Consider the following 5,990-nt stretch of genomic DNA (forward strand, 5'->3'; position numbering starts at 1 on the left):
TGACTCCCCTGTCGCTGTCTCCACAGTCTCCACACTCTACACACAGGGCATGCATGGGCATGCACGCTGTCCGATAATTACACAGACACGGCAACACAAAAACAATTGAACAGCCGCCGACGCCGACGTCGCTGCTGTTGCTGCTGCTGCCGCTTTTGTAGGAAGGGGGAGCTGTACAATCGTGTGGCCCCATTTCGCAGAAAGCAGGCGGAGAGAGAAGACAACGAGAGACGGAGAGAGAGAGAGAGCGCAAGCATTGTTGCTGTCCAAATATCACAAAAGGGTTACAGCCAAGGGCAAAAGACTGTAGTCTGGAGGTTCATAGCTTACAAGGCAGCTAAGCCAAACAACTCTTAGCTTGGCATTCTCTTTTCCTTTAACTCTCTCTTACTCTTTGTTCTGAAGAGCACACCAGCTCAAACGCACACAGACACACACTCAAGCATAGCAACGAAAGGTGCTACGAGCCGAAGCTTAGTTGTGCAGCTCAGACAATCTGGGTCACATTTTGCCATTGAACCGGTGACGTCACAGCAGGGCAACGACCTCAAAGCACGACCAGCAACAACAACAGCAGCAGCAGCAACAGCAGCAACCATTGGAAAGCGTGCAAGCAAACATTTTTACAACGACAACACGAAGCCGAAGCTGAACTGAACTGAACTGAAGCTAAAGCCTTAGCCTCTGTCTCAGCTTCAGCTTCAGCTTCAGTCTCAGTCTCAGCTACATTTCTGGTTTGGTCGCTGGCTGATTTGTTGCCCAGCAAAGCTGTGTGTGCGACACACCACATACAACACCACCGGCTTGCCGCCCCACCTCTTGGTGTAACCACAGCACAGCACAGCACAGCACAACACACAGCCAGCCTTCCCCGCCCCCCAACAGTTCATTAGATGCCATGTGCTATCATGGCGGAACAAACATGATTTGGCAGCACACTGAGCCTGACACTGAGACTAAGGCTAAGACCAAAGCGTCTTTTATTTTTTCTGACCAACACTGAACTGAACTGCCGCGACTTTTACTAGATACATATACATATATTTATATATATTGTATACACGGTATGATCGTGTGCTTAGTCTTTTGCATGTGCACTCGCAATTGTTTGCTTGCTATCTATCAGAGAGACAGAGAAACAGAGGAACAGAGGAACCCATGTGGTCCACGCTCGACCTATTCTATTTATAATTATTTTATTTGTATTTATGCAGGCGATTAGATAAGCTCACACAACTTAGCTGCCTCAACTACAACGGGCTGAATTCTAGTGGATATATAGAACCACGTCGAACATAGCGCCGAAATAGCTCAGTTGGGAGAGCGTTAGACTGAAGATCTAAAGGTCCCCGGTTCAATCCCCGGGTTTCGGCATACAACTTTTTTTGCATTTTTAAATTCTATGCTTAATAGATTTTTATTTTTATATATTTTGTACCGCCTACTACATTTAAAATTTATATTTTCTACTTTTTAATGTTAGAAAAGTCTAGTTCTCGGTTTTCTTTGTGTTTGTTTGTATTTTAATATAAAAAAAGTTAATAAATCAAATCAAAATAATGTGTTTTCTAATGGTTTCGGATTGAATAAAAAGAATGATAATGATAAGTTTCCTGTTTCCTATTAATTTTGAAGGAAAATAAATTAAATTTTAATTTTTCCTGCGATAAAAATGAAATGGGTAAAAATGATATGAATGTTATTTTATTAATGCTTCAGTATAATAAGATTTTCTTTAAACATTCAAGTTTTGGTCTGAAATTCTTACATTTAATAAAATAAATAAACAATTTAGTTATTTATCTGCAAGGCTGCAATTTGATAGCAATTCTTTGCAGTTGTCCAGAATCTGGCCTCTGTCCTGCAGAGGCATTTGGCTGTCAATCAAAGAAGATGCACAGCAAATTGAACTAAGCCGGCACAGCAAATGCCTTTCACCTCAAAGGAAAGGTGCAGATTAAGCTGAATAATGGACACAACTCAATCAAACAGCAGGCTAAACAAGGACACAGGCCAAGGACAAGGGAAAGGGAAATGCAAATCGCATTATTAACGCAGCCAGAGGCAGGCAGATCCTGCTCGGACCATGTCCTGGCCATTGTCCAGCAAGCGAGGCAAAAGTGTGACGAATGCGTTGACAACAATTAACATTTCAATTGTGCTATAAAGGTGTGTGAGTGTGTGTGCGAAAGGTGAAAAGCAGGTAGGCAACTGACCTGGTGAACACATCAATTGCGATTCAAGTGGACAACTGATTGAATTCTGTCCTGGCCAGAAGCTGCTGCTTCTATTGCAGTTGGAGGTGGGGCCACAGATAAATCCATCCTGGCAGCTGCAACACAGACTACGAGTGTATGCAAAAAGGGGCACGGGGCATGCGGCTGGCCAACAGCTGCCACAGCGTCTAGGACGCGTGCTAAGCGTAGACCACAAAAGCCATTGACTTGATATGGAATATAAAAAAAGAAATGAAAATAAAACGATACGAAAGATTGCTGCCTCGTTACGCCCAAGCCTATATCGCATATCCGTTTGGCATAAAAAATACAAAAAACAAATGCTCCTGCCACATGGCGCCCTCAGATGACGACGTTGCTGTCGTCTCCTCTCGTGTCTTTTGCATACAACACAAAACACAAAAAAAATATGAGCCTCTCAGGTTTTTTTTATTCATTTTCTATAGACATTTTTTTCAACAATTTCATTGTGTTTTTTGTTGTGGTTTTTTTTTTTTGCCTTTGTTGTGCGTCTCTCATTGAAAGTGAAAGATGGTAAGGGGCACCCTCAAATTGCAGCATCTTGTGGCCAGGAAGTGTGGCAGCCGCGAATAAAAAATAGAAGAAAGAATGAAGGGAAAAAAAAAGTGAAAAGATCCTTTTCGGGGTGCCGATTGTCTACGATGAGATTGTGAGGAAATGATTTTGTGCTGCGTTTTTTTATGATTGGTTTGAGCCACGGCAACAAGAGAGCAGCGAGTTCATTTCGATTGTGGGGTAGTTTTGTTCTGCGCAGTGAAGCACATTTATAGATTATGTAAGATTTTCCACTACAGGGTATTTTGTAGTCGCACATTGCAAGCGTGCTCTCTCTCTGCCCTTATGCTAAACATCGTAAATGTTGAGGGTGCGTCGTCTGCAGCGTCTTTTACTCTCGTTTTTAGCTCGCACCCCTTGGAAGGTGGCTCGCTGCTCAACAGATGCGCTTAGAATTTAGAAATATGCAAACTTGTACTAGGCACACAGCGAACCGTGGAAGCCATGTGGCTTCTCTGCCACATTCCTCAGCGTCAAAGCAATTACGCGCACAATGTGCACCACATACGAGGCGAGCACGTGCTTACAACTTACATGCTACTCTTACACACCCAGACATACATAGATATATGAACATATATTAGCTAAGCACGTTGGGGTGCTGTTGTAAGGGTTGCGACCCCCCAGTCGAATGTGTGCGTGGCATGTAAACTTTGGTGTATTCGTAGCACAAATTCCTGTAAAAGGTATTAGGCTTGCAGGGACGCAAAGTCAGTGCAACAATGTGTAGCGAGATTACAGGCGACGCGACGCTTTACAAAGTTGGAGCTCAGCCTGAGGGTCGCTCCTGGAATAAGTTCCTTACTACCACCAAGCAACATTAACTGCACAGTGGTGCAAGAAGAGAGAGCACGAAAATCATATTACTCAAAAATATTATTATGTAAATATATAAAAATAAAAACTGTCTGTCACGATTGACTGAACTATTAACGCATAGTTCAAGCTATGAGGCTGAGGTTTTTAAAGACTATATTTTTAATAAAAAGTTTTATGAACTTGACAGGACTAAAAAAGAATACGTGCAGTTGAAAAAGACTATCAAATTATGTATGTATTTATATCAAATCCAAGCAAAGTTTAAAGTCAAAATTAAGAAAATTGTACCGAGGAATAGAAAGAAATATTGAAACTTTTAAATTATAATTTATTTTATAAAGCAGTAATCGAAAACTATGTTTTCATTGTATTAGAAATAAATTATATGCATTATTAAAAAGCCAATTTAGCAATTTACAATTCACTACATTACAAAAAAATGATACGAATATCAGTTTCTAAATTATATCTTTATATCTTTTTATTTATCAACTCTTGCCTCACTGTTTGCGCTTTGTGCAGCTGAGAGAAAGCTAGGGCTTTCCCTCTATCTCTCTTTGCAGCTGCGCAGATGGAGTCCTTGCATATACATATGTAAATTTCCATCTCACAGGACACTTTACTAACGATTTCTGTTCGCCTGGTAGCAGAATCTACAACATTTCTTTTTCTACGTTGACACGCAACGCCCACGCAACCGAGATGCACTGCAAATTTTTGGCGGCAAAATGCTACGCAAACTTCACATTGATAATTTATACACATAGTGGAAATGTGGTACAAATAGAGATATGTATATGTATCTAATGTTCCTTGTGCTATTGTAGTTGTGTGCGCCACGTGAGCGAATCGAAATATTTCTTATCATTATCGTAGGGGTAATAGGCACCCAAAGTTGGGCAGTAAGTCGGGTCCGACAGTCAAGACAAATGGCCCGAGTAATGCAGGAGAATGTTCAGCGTGGGTGTCGAGTTAATGTTGGCAACGCCAACGCAATAAAGTTTGCACTGCGCATGTCCTTTCTCCGAGCGAGCAAGCGAGTCCTGTCGCTGGCCTGCCGATTGCTGTTCGCCTGCTGCGAATCGACGTCGCTAAGTTGACTGTTTTCGCATTAAATTCTGAAATTTATGGCCCACGTCAATGACAGCGAGAGAGAGACGACAGCGGGAGCATTTCTAAGCAATTTCTAAGCATCGCACTCGAATGCGAGCATTTCCTTTTTCTAACATTTCAAATGCAAATATCTGCGGCACAGGCGCCAAGCATGCCACAGACTGAGATTGGAATGCGGCGGCCAAACTCAAACTGAAACTGAAGTGCTTGCCCCGCATGAACTTTTTTGCATCGCCTGTTTCCCTGACACCGTGTGACGAAAATGGAAATTTTCTAATGGCTGTTTAGGCCAAAAGCCGGCAGCATTTTGCCTTCTAGCCTGCTCCCGGAATGAATGTGTGTGTGTGTGTTCGTGCTATGAGGCCAAAGGCGGCGAGTATTTCCTTTAGTGGGAACAGTTTTTTCGGCCCGCCGCCCATGAGCCGCTTTCCCTGCGAGCCTGTTCGAATGTGTAAGAAGATTGATGACTTGACGTTTTAATGATGTGCTAAATGTGCCCATAAAAGTCACTGACAATTGCCACATTTTCGACAAAACTTTTTATTGCTATGCTATGTGCTATTATCTTTTTCTTTACTTTTTCGTACAATTTTTTTTTCGTTTTCATGTGTGATTTCTTTTGCTTGCGAGCAAAGCTGTTGGCCTGCTCGAAGCAGCTCGAAAGTATTTTTTTAGTATCACTTAACAAAAGTGTCATATGTATGGCGACACTGTGGCCAAGCACCTTGCATTGTTTACCCCCTTTATCTCGGATTTTTTATTTATTTTTTGTTGCTGCTTGTTATACCTATAAAACATAAATGTTGGCTGGGCGATGCTGGCAGCCTGTTCGATTAAAGCCACAAGTTGGCACTTTAAGAAGCGCCATTTTGAAAATTTTACGTTAACTCCACAGTTTAAGATGCGATGCGCTGCGTATGCGCAATTTTTTTTTCCTGCTTTGTTGCTATGTTGTGCTGCTGCGTCTGTTGCATGTGTTGCTGGTGGCCGCGTGACGCACATGCAACGGATCAATAGTTGGCGGGCCACGCCCGTTAACTTCAATCTCAATCGCGCGCTGACTCGAAATGTGTCGCCAAAAACTTGCCGCACATGCGGAACTGCTGCATTTTCACTTACCAGGCGATCAGCTGCGGCAGCAACCGCTTAACCGGAAGTAAATTCCTTTGCTCACTTCCGGACACGTTTGCCATAGCGAAACGAAATGTGTGCGAAGTGTTGCTGCAGCCACTGTTTGCCTATGCC

General features: G+C 42.6%; 1 non-coding gene across 1 annotated transcript; it reads left to right on the plus strand.

The window, feature by feature from the left end:
• The first annotated feature begins 1,300 nt into the window (after positions 1-1,300).
• Trnaf-gaa (transfer RNA phenylalanine (anticodon GAA)) lies at positions 1,301-1,374 on the plus strand. Its single transcript has one exon. It is a non-coding gene; the product is annotated as a tRNA-Phe (tRNA).
• The last annotated feature ends 4,616 nt before the right edge of the window (positions 1,375-5,990 follow it).

The sequence above is a fragment of the Drosophila sulfurigaster genome, chromosome 2R, assembly GCF_023558435.1.
Source record: "Drosophila sulfurigaster albostrigata strain 15112-1811.04 chromosome 2R, ASM2355843v2, whole genome shotgun sequence".
NCBI classification, from domain to species: Eukaryota; Metazoa; Arthropoda; class Insecta; order Diptera; family Drosophilidae; genus Drosophila; species Drosophila sulfurigaster.